Here is an 18,726-nt window from a genome sequence, read left to right as displayed (position 1 = left end):
CAGTAGAAATACACAGCACACAGTAGGAATACACAGTAGAAATACACATCACACGGTAGAAACACACAGTAGAAGAACACAGCACACAGTAGAAAAACACAGTAGAAAAACACAGTAGAAATACACAGTAGAAATACACAGCACACAGTAGGAATACACAGTAGAAATACACATCACATGGTAGAAACACACTTTATAAATACAGAGCACACAGTAGAAATACACATCACACAGTAGAAATACACAGTAGAAGAACACAGCACACAGTAGAAAAACAGTAGAAATACACAGTAGAAATAGAAATCAAACAGTCGAAATACACAGTAGAAATACACAGCACACAGTTGAAACACACAGTAGAAATACACAGTACAAATAAACATCACACAGTAGAAATACACTGTAGAAATACAAAGTAGCAGTACACATCACACAATAGAAATACATAGTACACAGTAGAAATACACAGCACACAGTACAAATACACAGTACAAATACAAATCACACAGTAGAAATACACAGTCGAAATACAGATCACACAGTAGAAATGTACAGTGGAAATACACAGTCAATATACACATCACAGTAGAAATACACAGTAGAAATACACAGAACAGTAGAAGTACACAGTAGAAATACAGAACACGTAGCAGAAATAGACAGTACAAATACACAGCACACAGTAGAAATACACAGTACATAGTAGCAATACACTGTAAAAATATGCATCACACAGTAGAAATATACTGTGGAATACACATCACAAAGTAGAAATACACTGTAGAAATACAGAGCACACAGTAGAAATACACATAACACAGTAGAAATACACAGCACATAGTAGAAATACACAGTACATAGTAGAAATACACTGTAAAAATAAGCATCACACAGTAGAAATATACTGTGGAATACACATCACACAGTAGAAATACACAGTAGAAGAACACAGCACACAGTAGAAATACACAGTAGAAATACACAGCACAAAGTAGAAATACACAGTAGTAATACACATCACACAGTAAAACCACATTGTAGAAATACACATGAGACACACAGAGCACACAGTAGAAATACACAGTAGCAACACACAGCACACAGTATAAATACAAATCACACTGTAGAAATACAGAGCACACAGTAGAAATACACATCACACAGCCGAAATACACAGAAGAAATACACATCACAGTAGAAATACACAGTACATAGTTGAAATACACTGTAAAAATACACATCACACAGTAGAAATACACAGTATTTACACAGTATCGGAGGCGTCCGAGCTAGGCTAGCGGCTAACCAACACAAGCCAGCTATCCCCACCTTTGTTCTGGCCAACGTACGCTCGTTGGACAACAAGCTGGATCATGAACGCTTACTTAGATCATCCATGAGGACCGTGGAGGAGTGCTGTGTTTTTGTGTTTGTGGAGACATGGTCCCGGACTGTGCCATTCGGCTCGACCGGCTAACTAGCTACCGAGCAGACAGAGTTCTCGTCGACAGAGGAAAACCCCGCGGTGGAGGGCTTTGTGTTTACATCAATGACACCTGGTGCCGTGATGCTGTTGTGGTCTGAAAACACTGCTCTTCACTGGTGGAGCTTATGATCATCAAGTGCAGACCGCTCTACCTACCAAGGGAATTTACGGCCGTATTGCTTGTTGCTGTATACATCCCTCCCAGCTCCAACCTCAACAACAGGAGTGAGGCATTGAATGAACTGTACCAGCATATCAGTGAGCAGCAGACAGCCCACCCAGATGCTTTTCTCATCTTGGCGGGCGATTTCAACCATGCAGACCCAAAGACTGTGCTTCCCAAATTGCACAAACATATCAACTTTCCTACATGGGGAAAAAACACTTTGGACAATGTCTTTACTACACAGAAAGGAGACTACAAGGCCCTGTCCCTCCCCCACCCCGGCGCCTCCGACCACACCACTGTTATGCTAATACCAGCATACAGGCCACTTGTTAAAGTCATCAAACCTGTGTAGAAACAAGTACGCGTGTGGCCAGAAGGATCCTCAGAGGCACTCCAAGACTGTTTCTCCACCACAGACTGGGACATGTTCAAGCAAGCTGCCACCTACAACAACACCACAAACCTCCAGGAATACACTGAGACTGTCACTGCCTACATCTCAAAGTGCATTGATGATGTCACAAACACCAAGACCACCACCACCACTGTTCGAGCCAATCAGAAACCATGGCTCACAGGGGAGGTCTACAGGCTCCTGAGGGTGAGAAACACTGCCTTCAGAGCTGGGGACGAGGTGGGCCTGAGAACAGCAAGGGCCAACCTGTTACGTTGCATCAGAAAGGCCAAGAGGCAGTACTCCAAGAAGATTGTTCACCGCTTCAGCGACAGTTGAGACACTTGGACTCTGTGGCAAGGGATACAGACCATAAACAGCACACAGCAGAAATACATATTAGAAATACACAGCACACAGTTGAAATGCACAGGAGAAATACACAGCAAACAGTAGAAATACACAGCACAAAGTAGAAGTACACAACAGAAATACACAGTAGAAATACACAGCACACAGTACAAATACACAGTACAAATACACACTAGAAATACACAGCACACAGTAGAAATACATAGTTGAAATACGCAGCTGAAATAAACAGCACACAGTAGAAATACACAGTAGAAATACCCAGCACACAGTAGATATACACAGCACACAGTAGAAATACACATTAGAAATACACAGCACACAGTAGCAATACACAGTAGCAATACACAGCAGAAATACACAGTAGAAATATTCAGCAGAAATACTCAGTAGAAATATACAGCAGAAATACAGTTCAGTCAGGACCACTTTTGTCAAAATAATCTTTATTTACTTGCACAGTTTTATTTGGCGGTATGATACTGTTCTGGGGCCCCCTGCTCTTCCACGCGCTTGCGTGGAAAGCCTGAGGCAGGAAGAGCACCTTCCTGCCCTTCACGAGCCATCATGAACGGCATAAGCAGGGAGCGCAGCAGCAAAAGAAAACCCAGACAGAGCAGAGCAACCAACATGAATACAGGAGGAGCTGGGGTGGAGGTGGGTTGCGAAAGTGCCAGCAGCAGAGGAAGCAGGAAGGAGGGTCGGGCGAGAGCAGATTAAATACCCCGCTCTTAGTGCAATTTCCCAATAGGGAGCGGGCACGCAGAGTCAGCTGAGCCATCAGCTGATCTGCGCCGGTGATGACAGCTATGCAGTTAGAGCTTGACGTCGTGGCCTGCCAGAACTAACGCTACGCTCAATTAGAAATACACAGCACACAGTATAAATATACAGTAGAAATGCACAGCACACAGTATAAATATACAGTAGAAATACACAGAACACAATAGAAATACACAGTAGAAATACAGAGCACACAACAGAAATACACATCAGAAATACACAGCACACAATAGAAATACACAGTAGAAATACAGAGCACACAACAGAAATACACATCAGAAATACACAGTAGAAATACACAGCACACAGTTGAAATACACGTTAGAAATACACATCACAAATTAGTAATTCACAGTAGAAAAACCAGCACACAGTGGAAATACACAGTTGAAATACACAGTAGAAATGCACAGCACACAGTAGAAATACACAGTAGAAATAAACAGCACACACTAGATACACACAGTAGAACTACGAAGTAGAAATACACAGCACACAGTGGAAATACACAGTAGAAGCACACAGGTCACAGCACATAGTAGAAATACACAGTAGAAATACACAGCAAACAATAGAAATACACAGCACACAGTAAAAGTACACAGCAGAAATACACAGTAGAAACACACAGTAGAAATACTCGGTAGAAATATACAGCAGAAATACATAGTAGAAATACACAGCACACAGTAGAAATACGCTGTAGAAATATACAGCACACACCAGAAATACACAGCAGAAAAACACTTCAGAAATACACAGTAGAAAAACAGAGCACATAGTAGAAATACACAGTTGAAATACATAGTAGAAATGCACAGCACATATTAAAAATACACCGTAGAAATACAAAACACACAGTAGAAATACACAGTAGAAATACACAGCAAACAGTAGAAATACACAGTATGAATAAACAGCATGTGTGAAATGTGTATTTATACTCTGTATTGTGTACTGGGTGTTCATACTGTGTATTGTGTATGTATACTGTGCATTTCTACTGTGTGCTGTGTATCGCTACTGTGTATTTCTACTGTGTAATGTGTATTTCTACTCTGTACTGCGTACTGGGTATTCATACTGTGTAATGTGTATGTATACTGTGTACTGTGTATTTAAACTGTGTATTTATACTGTATACAGTATATTTATATTGTGTACCGTATATCTATGCTGTTTATTCATACTGTGGGCTGTATGTTTATACTGTGTGCCATGTGTTTATAATGTGAACTGTGTATTTAAAGTGTGTATTTATATTGTGTACTGTGTATTAATACTGTGTAATGTGTATTTATTTTGTTTAATATGTATTTATATTGTGTAATGTGTATTCATACTGTGTAATGTGAATCTATACTGTGTACTGTGCATTTATACTGTATACTGGTATTTATACTGTGTAATGTGTACTTATACTGTGTAATGTGTATTTCTAATGTGTGCTGTGTGTTTCTACTGTGTATTTGTATTGTGTGCTGTGTTTCTACTGTGCATTTCTACTGTGTGCTGGGTTACTTAGGGAGTCTCTCTGCGGGAGTCTGTTGAGGAAGTCTAAGTAACCCACTTTCCACCACCATTCCGAGCCATAGGTCCCTGCCAATCCCAGTCAAGACATCTAACCAGAGAAGATTTCACCGGAGACCCTTTGCTCGAGGCCGTAATCCAGCCAATCTCTGCTACCTAATATTCTCCACCGGTACTGAACTTGAAGTACTAGGAGGGCTATGGAACTGCCAGTCTGCAGTCAAGAAGGTGGACACCATTTCAGCCTATGCCTTCCTGCAGACTCTCCACTTCCTGGCCCTCACGGAGACATGGATCACCCCAGAAAACACTGCCACTCCAGCTGCCCTTTCAACTGCCTACTCATTCTCATACTCCCCAAGACAAACAGGTCGAGGAGGAGGAACTGGACCCCTCATCTCACCCACGTGGACCTACCTGGTCCTTAGCCTTGACCACCTACCCAGATCGGCATTTGAATTCCACGCTGTCTCTGTCACCCTTCCTTTCAAAATCACCATTGTGGTGATCTATCGCCCTCCTGGTCCTCTCTGCGACTTCTATGATGAGATGGACGCCCTCCTAAGCTGCTCCCCAGATGATGACACACCGCTCGTCGTTCTTGGGGACTTCAACATCCCCCCTGAGAAGCTGCGCTCATCTGAATTCTTCAGCTTCTTCTCCACATTTGACCTCACACTCTCCCCCTCTCCACCCACACACCGGGCCGGGAACCAACTTGACCTTGTCTTCACAAGGTCCTGTAGTACCTCGGCACTCTCTGTTACCCCGCTCACTGTGTCGGACCACCACTTTGTCGGTTTTTCTCTCCCCTTGAAGTCCACTGCTGTCCTCGCCCCTACACCTTGCATGGTCAACACCCGCTGCAACCTAAAATCCCTCTCTCCCTCCACTCTCTCCTCAACTGTTCTCTCCTCGCTACCATCCACAGAACAGTTCTCTCAGCTGTCCACTGAGGAAGCCTCCTCCGCTCTGTTGTCCTCCCTCTCCTCCTCTTTAAACACTCTCTGTCCCCTCACCTCCCGACTGGCACGATCAACCCCCCCCCCCCCGGCTGTCTGAACCGCTACGAACCAACAGATCGGTGCTACGAACGGCAGAGAGAAAATGGAAAAAGATCAACTCCTCTGCCTCCAACCCCAGGAAACTATTCTCCACATTCTCTTCTCTCCTCACCCCTCCTACCACTCCCCCTCCATCCTCCTTCACTGCTGATGACTTTGCAACTTACATCAGCTCCTCATTTACTCTGATGCCCTACCAGAAAGCACATCCCCCAACCCTCACAGATGACAGCCTTACCTGCTTCAGCCCTCTCTCCTCTGAAGATGTTCACACACTAGTGACGTCTAACCATGCCACCACCTGTTCCCTCGACCCGATTCCCTCCTCTCTTCTCCAAAGCATCTCGCACGACATCTTGCCTTACCCCACCACCCTGATCAACTCCTCCCTCATTTCTGGCTGTATTCCAGCTCCTTTCAAGACAGCTACAGTAAAGTCACTCCTGAAGAAACTCACTCTAGACTCAGCTGATATTCAAAACTACAGACCTGTATCTCTTCTTTCGTTCATCTCTAAAACCCTGGAACGTGCTGTCTTCAACCAACTGTCTTCTTACCTTTTGCAAAACGACCTCCTTGACCCTAATCAGTCGGGCTTCAGGACTGCTCACTCCACTGAGACGGCCCTCCTCACAGTGACTGAGTCGCTCCAGGCCACTAGAGCCTCATCCCACTCTTCAGTCCTCATCCTCCTCGACTTATCCTCTGCGTTTGACACAGTAGACCACCAAATCCTCCTCTCCACTCTGGCCAAACTTGGCATTACTGGCTCTGCTCTAACCTGGTTCACATCATACCTGACAGAACGCACCTTTCAGGTCATGTGGAATGGCTCCTTGTCCAAACCCTGTTCCCTGGAAACTGGTGTCCCTCAAGGCTCAGTACTCGGACTGCTTCTGTTCTCACAATACACTAGATCGCTAGGCTCTGCAATCACATCACATGGATTCTCTTACCACTGTTATGCTGATGACACCCAGCTGTTCCTCTCCTTTCCCCCATCCTCCAACACCCATGTTGCCACACGCATCTCGGAATGTCTGGCAGACATCTCCGCTTGGACAACTGCCCATCATCTTAAGGTCAACCTTAGTAAAACTGAACTCCTCTTCATCCCGGGAAAGACTGCCCTCACATGGACCTGTCGGTCGCTGTTGAAGACGTCACAGTATCGCCTTCATCGACTGCAAAAAATCTGGGTGTAATCCTCAATGACGGACTTTCCTGCACCCCCAACATCACCGCGTGGCCCGATCCTGCAGATTTGCCCTCTACAACATCCGCAGGATCCGGTCCTTCCTCACAAAGGAAGCAACACAACTCCTGGTTCAATCGCTGGTCATCTCCCGCCTCGAATATTGCAACTTGCTATTGGCTGGACTCCCAGCCTCTGCGACTAAACCGTTGCAACGTATCCAGAACGCTGCAGCGCGCCTCGTTTTCAATCTACCCAAATTCTCCCATGTGACCCCCCTCCTCCGTGACCTTCACTGGCTTCCTGTTGCGGCCCACATCAGATTCAAGACCATGGTGCTGGCCTTTAAGGCCGTCAACCGAACTGCACCTGTCTACCTCCAAACACTGATCAGACCACACGCCCCAGCGCAAGCACTTCACTCTACTACATCAGCCGGCCGGCTGGTACCGCCATCGCTGAGAGCAAACAAAGACTGCACAGCAAAATCCCGATTCTTCTCTTCGACTCTGGCACCTCAGTGGCGGAACGAACTTCCGACCAACGTCAGGACAGCAGAATCTCTCGCCATCTTTCGCAAAAGCCTCAAGACTTGTTCAGACTTCACCTCGACCCTGCATAGCACCACTGTGTAATGTGTACTTATACTGTGTCATGTGTATTTCTACTGTGTGCTGTGTATTTCTACTGTGAAATGCGTATTAATACTCTGTACTGGGCATTCATACTGTGTACTGTGTATGTATATTGTGTACTTTGTATTCCTACTGTGTATTTCTACTGTGTTTTTCTACTTTGTGATGTGTATTTATACTGTGTGCTGTGTATTTATACTGTGTAGTGGGTATCTATACAGTGTACTCTGTATGTATACTGTGTACTGTGTATTTCTACTGTGTGCTGTGTATTTCTACTGTGTATTTCTACTGTGTGCTGTGTATTTCTACTATGCATTTCTACTGTGCTGTGCATTTCTACTGTGCACTTCTACTGTGTATTTCTACTGTGTAATGTGTACTTATACTGTGTAATGTATATTTCTACTGTGTGATGTGTATTTCTACTGTGTGATGTGTATTCCTACTATGTATTTCTACTGTGTGCTGTGTGTTTCTACTGTGTATTTCTGCTTTGTGTTTCTACTGTCTATTTGTTCTGCGTTACGTCTATTTCTACTGTCTATTTGTACTGTGTGATGTGTATTTCTACTGTGTACTTCTACTGTGTGATGTGTATTTCTACTGTGTTTTTCTAATTTGTAATGTGTATTTCTACTGTGAAATGCGTATTTATACTCTGTACTGTGTACTGGGTAATCATACTGTGTACTGTGTATTCCTACTGTGTATTTCTACTGTGTGCTGTGTAATTCTACTGTGTAATGTCTATTTATACTCTGTACTCTGTATTTAAAATGTGTATTTATACTGTGTACAGTGTATGTATACTATGTACTGAGTATTTAAACTGTGTATTTATACTGTGTACAGCTTATTTATATTGTGTACTGTATATCTATGCTGTTTATTCATTCTGTGGGCTGTATATTTATACTGTGTGCTCTGTATTTATATTGTGCAATGAGTATTTATGCTGTGGGCTGTGTGTTTATACTGTTTGCTGTGTATTTATACTATGTACTGGGTATTTATACTGTGTACTGTGTATTCCTATTGTGTATTTCTACTGTGCACTGTGTATTTATATTGTGTACTTAGTATTAATACTGTGTAATGTGTATTTATACTGTTTAATAGATATTCATATTGTGTAATGTATATTTATATGGTGTAATGTGCATTTATACTGTGTACTGTGTATTTCTACTGTGTTTTTGTACTGTGTATTTCTGTTGTGTATTTCTACTGTGTGATGTGTATTCCTACTGTGTATTTATACTATGTACTGTGCATGTATACTGTGTACTGTGTATTTATACTCTTTACTGTGTACTGGGTATTCATACTGTGTACTGTGTATTTATACTCTGTACTGTGTACTGGGTATTCATACTGTGTACTGTGTATGTATACTGTGTACTGTGTATTCCTACTGTGTATTTATACTGTGTAATGTGTATTTATACTGTGTACTGGGTATTTATACTATGTACTGTGTATGTATACTGTGTACTGTGTATTTATACTCTGTACTGTGTACTGGGTATTCATACTGTGTACTGTGTATGTATACTGTGTACTGTGTATGTATACTGTGTACTGTGTATTCCTACTGTGTATTTTTACTGTGTAATGTGTATTTATACTGTGTACTGTGTACTGGGTATTTATACTATGTACTGTGTATGTATACTGTGTACTGTGTATTTATACTCTGTACTGTGTACTGGGTATTCATACTGTGTAATGTGCATTCATACTCTACTGTGTACTGGGTATTCATACTGTGTGCTATGTATGTATACTGTGTACTGTGTTTTTAAAGTGTGTATTTATACTGTGTACTGTGTATTAATACTTTGTAATGTGTATTCATACTGTTTAATATGTAATTATGTTGTCTACTGTATATCTGTACTGTTCATTCATACTGTGGGCTGTATATTTATACTGTGTGCTCTGTATTTATACTATGCTATGTGTATGTGTACTGTGTGTTTATACTGTTTTCTGTGTATTTATAGTGTGTACTGGGTATTTATACTGTGAACTGTGTATGTATACGGTCAAGACTTTTGTTACCTAAATTATTTTATTATTATTTGTGGGTCTAAATAATTTCTTCAAGGGTTTCTGTACCTGTTCATTTTATTTTGAAAAGCTGTTTGTAAGTCCGTACTACTACGGTTTTGTTTGATCACGGCAGCAGCTTATATCCAGACCGTAGATAGGAGCATACAGCCCATTGGTAAGTAGCAGCGGCTAACTGGCCGCAAACGATGTCTAGATTAAATACTTGTGTTGTGTTGATGTTTCCCACACTGTTAGGCAGTCATCCTCTAATATGAGTGTTACCTAGCACACTTGGTTAGCGATCGGGTAGCTCCCGTTAGCATTCTCAGCTAGCACTCGGCTAGCTCCCGTTAGCATCCTCGGCTGGTGCTCGGCTAGCTCCCGTTAGCATCCTTGGCTAGCGCTCGGCTAGCTCCCGCTAGCATTCTTTGCTATTTATGTTCGTCGAGACACAATAGTATTTAATTATTTGGTCTGCTGTGTTTTATGTAATTCAACATTACTATTTATAAAAAGACATTTTGATTGCTTATATGTTTAAAGGGAATCTATGTTTTGTTTATTGAAAAAATGAAAGTAGCTATTTAGAAGTTACAGTTTCATTGATATTATTACATGTGACCTTTTTTATCTGGTTTAATTGTTTCAGGTTTATGACCTGTGGTCATTTTGATATAAAGACAAAATAAAAAGAAGAAGAAGGACAAACACAAGTTATAGCAGTTGTGTGCTGCCTGTCAAGCCTTTTCGGAGGGCTAAACTTGGAAAGTCCGAACAGTCATAAACCACGGCCCCGGCTCTAAAGAAAAGTAGGCTGGATAACCTTGAAGCAAGGACAAAGCCCGAAGATCAGAAGAATCATTAAAAGACTGTTTAACCAATCTGACTGTGAGCTGACAACCCATCCATAACGCTGTCTGCTCATCTGCTAACTTGCTAGCCGAGAAATAAATTAGCTGAAGCCAAGAAGAAGGGAGAAAGTCTATGAGCCCAGTAGAGGCAAAAGACTATTTAAGCTCAGGTGGCATTAAGCGCTTGTACTTTCGGTCAACGCAAGAAAAGTTAGCAACATGGCAGCAACAAAGGAGGAGCTGGAGAAGCTTAAGCAGAGGCGTTCAGCAGCCCAGACCGCTTTCACCAGAAGAACCAACCATCTCACCTCCAGGGCTAGCGCACTGGGAGAAAATGAAATGATAGGTGAGTGGAGGAGCTTTAAAGCGGAGCACTCAAGAGTCAATGATGCAGGGTTTGAGTATGCCAAAGCCCTGAAAGAAGCAGACGATGAACACGCCAAAGCGATGGCAGAGCACATCGACAAGAAAATAGTGGAGTGCGACCATAAGTTTGATGAAACTGAACAGATCATCCAAATGAGCTTCTGGACCAGGTTTGCTAAGGAGGCAATTACCACCCTCGCAAATGAGGCTGAATCAGCCATGGACCAGGCTGAGGCAACCGACTACCATCAGATGACCAGGAGGCAATGCGACCTGATGAATAGAAGTCTGGAATGGGAGATTTTCGAGCTCGACAAAGAAGTAAATGAGTGGATAAACTTGATTCCTAGACCCAAGGTAACGGAGTTGAAAGACTGTATTAGGAAGCTGAAGAAATGACGTGAGAAACTGTGGGATGAGTGGATGTGGCAAGGCAGTACTCAAGGCTGGGCCCTGTCCAGTGTTGAAGAGGAGGAGCCAGATGAAGCGGTGGGGCAAAGTCAAGAGGGACAATGGAGCAACCCCGAATAGGAGGCAGCATCTCTTGCTCAACCTAACCCTGACCTGTTCCACCCTGGAAACACTCAACCCCCTGTAGGAGGCATCCAGCCTAGCTTATCTCAGCTATGGTGTATTTCCGGATACCGTGAGCACGCCACGTGGGACTTTCAACGCACTCCAAGGTGGTTCTGGCATGAACTCCGGAACTTACAATGTCAAGCCCCTGATCAGTCTTGAGCGGGCACGCCTGCCTATATTTTCCGGTGACATGAGGGATTACTACCGTTGGAAAGCAGAATGGGAAGACTTGCAGCAGCTGGGAAACCCACACGGATTGGAGAATGTGAGGGAATTCCACCTTCTAGGCAGCTTAGACGACAAAGTCAAGAGGGACTTTTTGTTGTCCAGCTGCGGATCCGCTGCCGACGTGTTCAGGCTTCTGGACAATAAGTACGGAAACAAGCCAAGAATAGTGCTGCTCAAAAGAGGTGCAAGAACTTCCCCCCGTAAAGGGAAACCAACCCAGAAAGACAATCGAACTGATTCAGGCAGTGGAAAGAGCACTTCATGAACACCGAGTCCTAGGGGAGGAAGATGCTGTGAAAAATTGGGTGGTAGCACAGTCGATTGAGAGTAAGCTGCTTGATTCCCTAAAAGAAAAGTGGCTAACACACAAGAATGACCCTGTTAGCGGCTTTTCATCGCGCAACCACTTCGATTGTTTACTGCAATACCTAAAAAGGCATTTAATTCTGTGCGTAGAAGAACATATGTTGTGAATGCCTCCTGCATTCATAAAGCTGAATATTTTGAATATATACAGTAGAACATAAAGCTGAATATTTGAAAAAGCTGAAGAGGCAGAAAGCTGAATATTTGAAAAAGCTGAAAAGGTTGAAAAGCTGAAAAGTAATAGGCTGAAAGAGCTTAAAAAGCTGAACAGTTTGATAGCCAAACAGTTTCTCTAGCTGCACATAAAGCTGAATATTTTGATAGTTGAACAGTTTCTCTAGCTGAACATAAAGCTGAATATTTTAATAGTTGAACAGTTTCTCTAGCTTAACGTTAGCCGAAGCAGTACCAGAATGAAATTTAAAAAATTACCCATAAGAATGAATGGTCAAAATTTTGCAGAAAAGGCTGAATATTTCAAAAGCTTAACATTTTGATAGCCAATCTCTATATATGTAGTAGCAATGGTCGCAGCAGTAGGAGGACTAACATTAGTATTAGTAGTAGTTGTACTAGTAGTACAGCTATTAGTAGTAGTAGTAGTAGTAGTAGTAGTAGTGGCAGCAGCAGCAGAGATAGCAGTTTTAGTTGTGGAAGACATTGTGGACCAAAGTATTTGTCTCATTATTCTACCAAATCATGAGGAGACGAGACTTCATTACAAATACATTTTAATTGTCTTTAATCTGATTATTATTTTGTCAGGATTAGGCTCATTTGTGTCAGTTTGTAATTCACACAGTAATTAGAGCATTTCAAGATTTAATTGAAGTATCAGCAGTAATAAAGCACTATAAGTCAAATCCACAGCATAATATACAAATAAGCCAGATGAAATACACAAATAGGAATCAAAACATATTTCAAAAACATTTACAAAATAATTTCAAATCTATTCATTTGAGCGTTATGACTTTATTGCTCAATAATTACTACACAGATTATTTGATAATAAATCATACATCAAAAGTGGATAGTTGTTCATTATATATTATAACACATTGTGAAAACATGATTGAATAGTTTGCCTATGCATATTTTATTGCCCAAGTAGAATAAAAACATTAATGAATCAGATTAAACTGAATTTGATGATGTTAAAGTGATATGAACATAACTCAAGTGACCTGAAAGAAATTTAATGGAACTGAACATTATCAAGTTAAGATCCCACACCATGGGGCCACTTTGATCAACCAGAAGGAACCTTAAAGGATTTTATGGCAATATGGTATGACTACTACTGTCAAATGCACGTACTAGCAGAGATTTTGTGAAGGCCCCTCAGTCAACTTTGACTTATTAAGAAAAAAAGTATAAAACAAAGGAAAAGAAAAAAAGAAAGACATCTTGAGACAAAGGTTTCCTATGAAGTCCAGCTAATTAATTCGGGCCTTAAGTGTATTTCAGGACATTTTCTATAATTGTGGGATTGGTTGATTATTTAAATGAATTAAATAACCACCAATGAACAATTTATAAGAGAATAGAAAAGACATGAAAGCCGGCCTTGCAAAACCAAAATCCACTGTGCCTCTAGCAAGTAACCAGTAAACAAATAAAAATTTCTTAAAAACTCTGCGCCTCGGAACAACCACAAGGAAATGCTTCGGCAACATGCTGGTGGCAATTGACCTGATGACTGATGTGCAAAGGGAAGAGATTTATTAAAACCCTTTCAGCAAACTTTGACTATTTAAAAATAAAAAGGTTTTGAGACTGTAAGTTTTCCAGGCACAGTAAACTGGGTTTGATTTGACTTTTGGGTTAATCTCTATGAATTGTTTGACTACTCCTTGGCCACTATTTAGTTCAGAGAAACACACAAAACTTAAAATAAAATTAGATAAAAAAATATGACTACCATTAAGTTTCCTTTTGGGAAATAAATAAAAGAAAATGCAATAAAACAAATTACCAAGACACAAATAACAGAAGAATATATAGAAAATACATGAAAGCAGTCATTTTCAAAATCCATAGTGGCAAACAGTTATTGGTTTCAAAACATTTTCTAAGGCAGGGCTTAACAAAATATGTTATCACAATCAGTAGAACCAGGCATGTGCAGGCAAGATGCATTCTTAGGTAACTGTTCACTCAACCTCTCTGTCTGTTTGCTTATTTGATAAAAAGAGTGATAGTTACATATTGGGTGACAGGATTGGGCAATGACACCATTTTATATGCCTGAAGATACTGTAATTTCAGTGATTTCAAATATTGTTCAGCCCTACCATAAAAGGCTTTTCACATCGTAGTTAGACTTAGGCTAATTAGTCCCATTAGTTTATGGCTTCAAGCTCCAGTAGCCCTGGACTGACAGTCAGGTCAACACTGTCATTTCAATTGTGTGTTAGTCAGAGCTGGGATTACCTTTACTTTTTAAAGATTTCTCCAAAAAACATGGAGTTAACGTCACTTTTGTGACTTCAGGTCTCCAGGTTTGTTTCCCAATCAAATCATGTGACAAGGCTCATATCCAAGCCATGTGTTTAGGACGTTCTCAAGACCATACCCTCAGCTTTGAGTGCACAGTCTCAGCACTGGGCTTATCCATAACTGCTTTTCAGAAGGGTTTACATTAGCCCAAAGCTAAGTATACAATGGTGAAAAAACCTTGAGTATACCTACCAGCTGAAACCCCACACTAATGATTACTATTTAAAAAAAATAATAATAACATACATTTTCATGAAATGCAAAATAAAAAAAACGTTCAATGAATCATATAAGATTAATATTATTATTAACAAAACAGACTAAACTGGTGTCCTCTACTTCAGATTCGGTTATATGGTTCATGGGTCAGTAGTGTAATCTTCAGTAGTGATTCTGTCATGGTGCTGTTTGTTGAATCTGTTCATTGCTACCACAAACCAAAACTGTCAACGGAGCACACTGTCAGTGTGAAGATGTAAATGAGTGAAGTCATGACCTTTGACATGTTCATTGGCTGGAAGAACTGCTGCTCCCTATTATCTGGTCTCGTTTGGCGTGAGGACAGCGTCACCGACACAGAGGTGTTGAGAGGCAGGGGAATGGAGCTTGACCTAAGAAAAGACAACAGAAAATTTATAATCTGAAGACCATGACAGAAAATATACACAAGAGTTGCACCATACAAAGTAATCGACTACCTTGGACACTGCTGCAGGGCAGAAATCCATTTTCCGTCCAGAGCCACTTCACACAGAGAGGTTTTGAATGGCTGAATGTGTTATGCATGTTTAGCTCTCTGGGCAGTCTGGAGGTCTCAGCTGTGGAGTGGCTGGATCACAGTGGAGGAAGACCTGAAGAAAGAACTTCATTCAAAATACACTCCCAACTGTAACTTTAAAGTCAAAAGCTACAAAAACTGTTTGATACACAGACAATTTTATCAAAGTACACACAAGAATATTCGTTAAAAAATAAATCCCTCAATGGCCTACTTTATGCTTAGTTATGAAGAAACCTTTGCACTGAGAGGGGAAGCACATGTCTCTTTGTGATCCAGCAGTAATGGGTCCATTGTCGACAGACAGTTAAGCCAGGGCAGCTGCCTCGTCTGTGGCACCATGGTGTTGCTGGTCATGAGTTGGTCCTCACAGTATTGAAGAATATAGGACCAAGGTCTCCCATCCGGGGGACAGTAAACTTACATAATTTAGAGTATCTGGCAAGGCCACCCACCCTGCTAGAGAGTGTAGTGGGAAATTTGGTGGGAATGTGGGGTTTCAACTGGTAGGTGTAAGTACATTGGAAAGTATGTGTTACATTGAGAACATATACTTTCTGATGTATTTTTGCTATAGTAAATGTTGGCAGCTGTATACAGCTGCTGAAATCGTTTTGGCCTGTGAATTTATCAACCCTGACCCAGACCCACCCTGACAAATGCACAGGCCAAAATGTGCTGGAAATATGGTCCATTACATTATAGTTATCTGTAAAACAATTTAGCCTTTTTGATTATTTCTGACGGTTGATCTATAACTGCTATGCTGCCGTGTGTTATTCTTCATTAGTTCTTATTTGTAATTATATTTCCTATGGTTGCCATGTTGTTAATTCTGTTTTATTATTGTGTATTCTGTGAAGCATTTTTAATTAGCCAAGGTTTTAATTTTGAACCAGATTGGAGAGTTTGCTGTGTATAATTCTCTCAGCAACATAATGTCCTTGTAGGTCAATTTGTCTTAGACACATTATAACGTTCATATCAAGTGTTGAGTGGTGTATCCAGAGATTAAATTGGGCCGGAGCCCTCCGGAGCTCAGCCGGAAGTGGGACTTTTGTCAGACACATTTTTCATAGAAATGCAAAAGAAATGTTATTTTTTTGTCATAATTACATGTAAATCTATGTTGCTTTGTTATAGCTAGCATCTTGTTAGCATGTTAATGTGTAGCTACAAGACTCAAGGTTGTGCTAAGTGCAGAAAACATAATATGGTGTGACACTTTATCATATGGTGTGACCTGTCTGCCTGTCACGCCATATGATTTTGATTGTCACACCATATGATACGAATTGTAATTTCCTGCAGATATAACAATAAATAACAAAGTCCAATGTATGTTTTGTCCTTCTAAACATTTAACAACAAAAGATTGTGTTTAGTTTAGTTTAGTTTTATTCGTTGATAAAGATTTCTACCTTATCAGACAGACACAGCAGACCCCTTCACAGAAACGTTAGAATGCTGTTTAAGTCTAAACAATGTTTTGTCTTCATCTTAAACCATACATTCCCTTTTCTTTTGTCAGCTTGAGGCAAATAATGACACTCTGCGAGGAGAGAGGAGTTGCTGAGGCAAAGAAAAGAAAAGTAAACGACAACGGTCTGTTTCCATTCGCTGACCAATAGGAAGGTCTGAGGGAGGGTTTTAGAGGGTGCCTTCATTGTTGATTCAAAAGGCCTTGGGGCAGATTTCTTGAAGCCTGGAAATACATGATATCTAAAATATCATTGGACTAGAACACTGTAGGCAGTGCAACTAAGAGGAACGCAGTTATGAAATGTAGAGAATCTCATCTCATCTCAACCCTAATTAATATTTCCTGCCATATGAGTGATCAGTACTCACCAATAGGTAGGTTAATACATGTTTTGCATTGACACATGGCAACATGATCATATGGTGTGACACTATATCATGTGGTGTGACATTCCAAATTGTGAAAATAACATACCTTTATTAATGATAAAATGTGAAAATGTTCATGGAATACATAGAAAATAGTATGAGCAAGAGTCACAAATATTTTTATAATTTTATAGCAAGGTTTGTCACAATAAATAGAAAATACGTTGAAAGACTGACGACATAGGTCTCACATTGAGCAATGATTTAGAAAATAATACACAAATTTAATTAATTTTCACAAAACTATAATGGATCACAGTTTAGTTATGATAAAGGACTTTGATAAAGTGAGTAACTTAAGAAAGGTATAATCCATTTTCATTTTATATACAATTATTTTCATGTCACACCATATGACGATTTTAGGCACTAATACAACAAATTGTCACATAAATTCTGATTCCAATTGAAAATCTAAAAATAACATATGTTTCTATAAAGATGAGAGTTAGTAGAACAAAAGTCAATCATTTTTATGCCTGTTATTTGAAGTTTTTGAAAAAACACTTTTTTCTGGTGTATATGTCACTGACCCAAGTCTGTATAACTACATGGTCTGTCAAATTCCGTACATTGCATTTTCAGTAAACGATGATCATTGTGATTGAACTTTTAGATTTTACCATTGTCAGTTTAAGTTTTGTGTGTTTTAAATCAAAATGTGCAAAACATATTATACTTTTTCACACAAAATGGTATTAAACAATTTTCTTAATCCCTTAATCCACGAAAAAATATTAGTTTAGTCACAAATCCCTAGTATTTTTCAATGTCGTTACGACTCACCGGATTTCTTTATGAACTGCTGCAGGGGATTACACAGTACACAGGATTGTGATAACTGTAGTACGTTTTCATGACACCTGAATTGAGACAGTGTTGTGGTTGAGAGATGAAAATGAGGTCCAGCAGTGTGTTCTTCTGGGTGGTTGCAGCAGTGATTAGTTGGGCATATCCCCTAGACCGAAACAGCTCCAGTATTGGCATACTTCCGTTGGATAAGAGATTCTCATTGAAATCGCCACAGACAATGATGGGGTGGCAATCCATGATCTCCAGTGAATCCAAAAGGCTTACCAGATTTGACAGGAATGATCCAATGCTGTAGTCTGGAGGTCTGTACACAGCTGCAATCAGTGCACTCACAGGGGCTTCAACCTTCAGAGCCACAAACTCAAGATCAGTCACATTATGTAGATACTGTTTTTCACACACTTGAAAGTGGTTTTTCACATAAACAGCAACTCTGCCACCACCTCTGTTTGCCATTTGTGGGAGATTTGTGTACGACATGTGTCTGTTGCGCTTGAACATATTGTAGCCCTCTAAATGGAGGCTGTGTGCAAACAAAGGAGCCTTGTAGGTGGGTTTCCGTGAGACACAGAACATCTGCAAGACACAGTCAGTGTGACCATCTTAAAATGTCCCCACAGGTCTATTTGTAAAGGCTCTTGGACAC

General features: G+C 40.7%; 1 pseudogene; it reads left to right on the top strand.

The window, feature by feature from the left end:
• Window positions 1–2,079: 2,079 nt before the first annotated feature.
• Window positions 2,080–7,628, top strand: LOC141004321 (uncharacterized; annotated as a pseudogene).
• Window positions 7,629–18,726: the final 11,098 nt, after the last annotated feature.

The sequence above is a fragment of the Pagrus major genome, chromosome 11 (genome assembly GCF_040436345.1).
Source record: "Pagrus major chromosome 11, Pma_NU_1.0".
NCBI classification, from domain to species: domain Eukaryota; kingdom Metazoa; phylum Chordata; class Actinopteri; order Spariformes; family Sparidae; genus Pagrus; species Pagrus major.
Note: the sequence above shows the minus strand (reverse complement) of the source record. Positions and strands in the feature narration are given on the sequence as shown.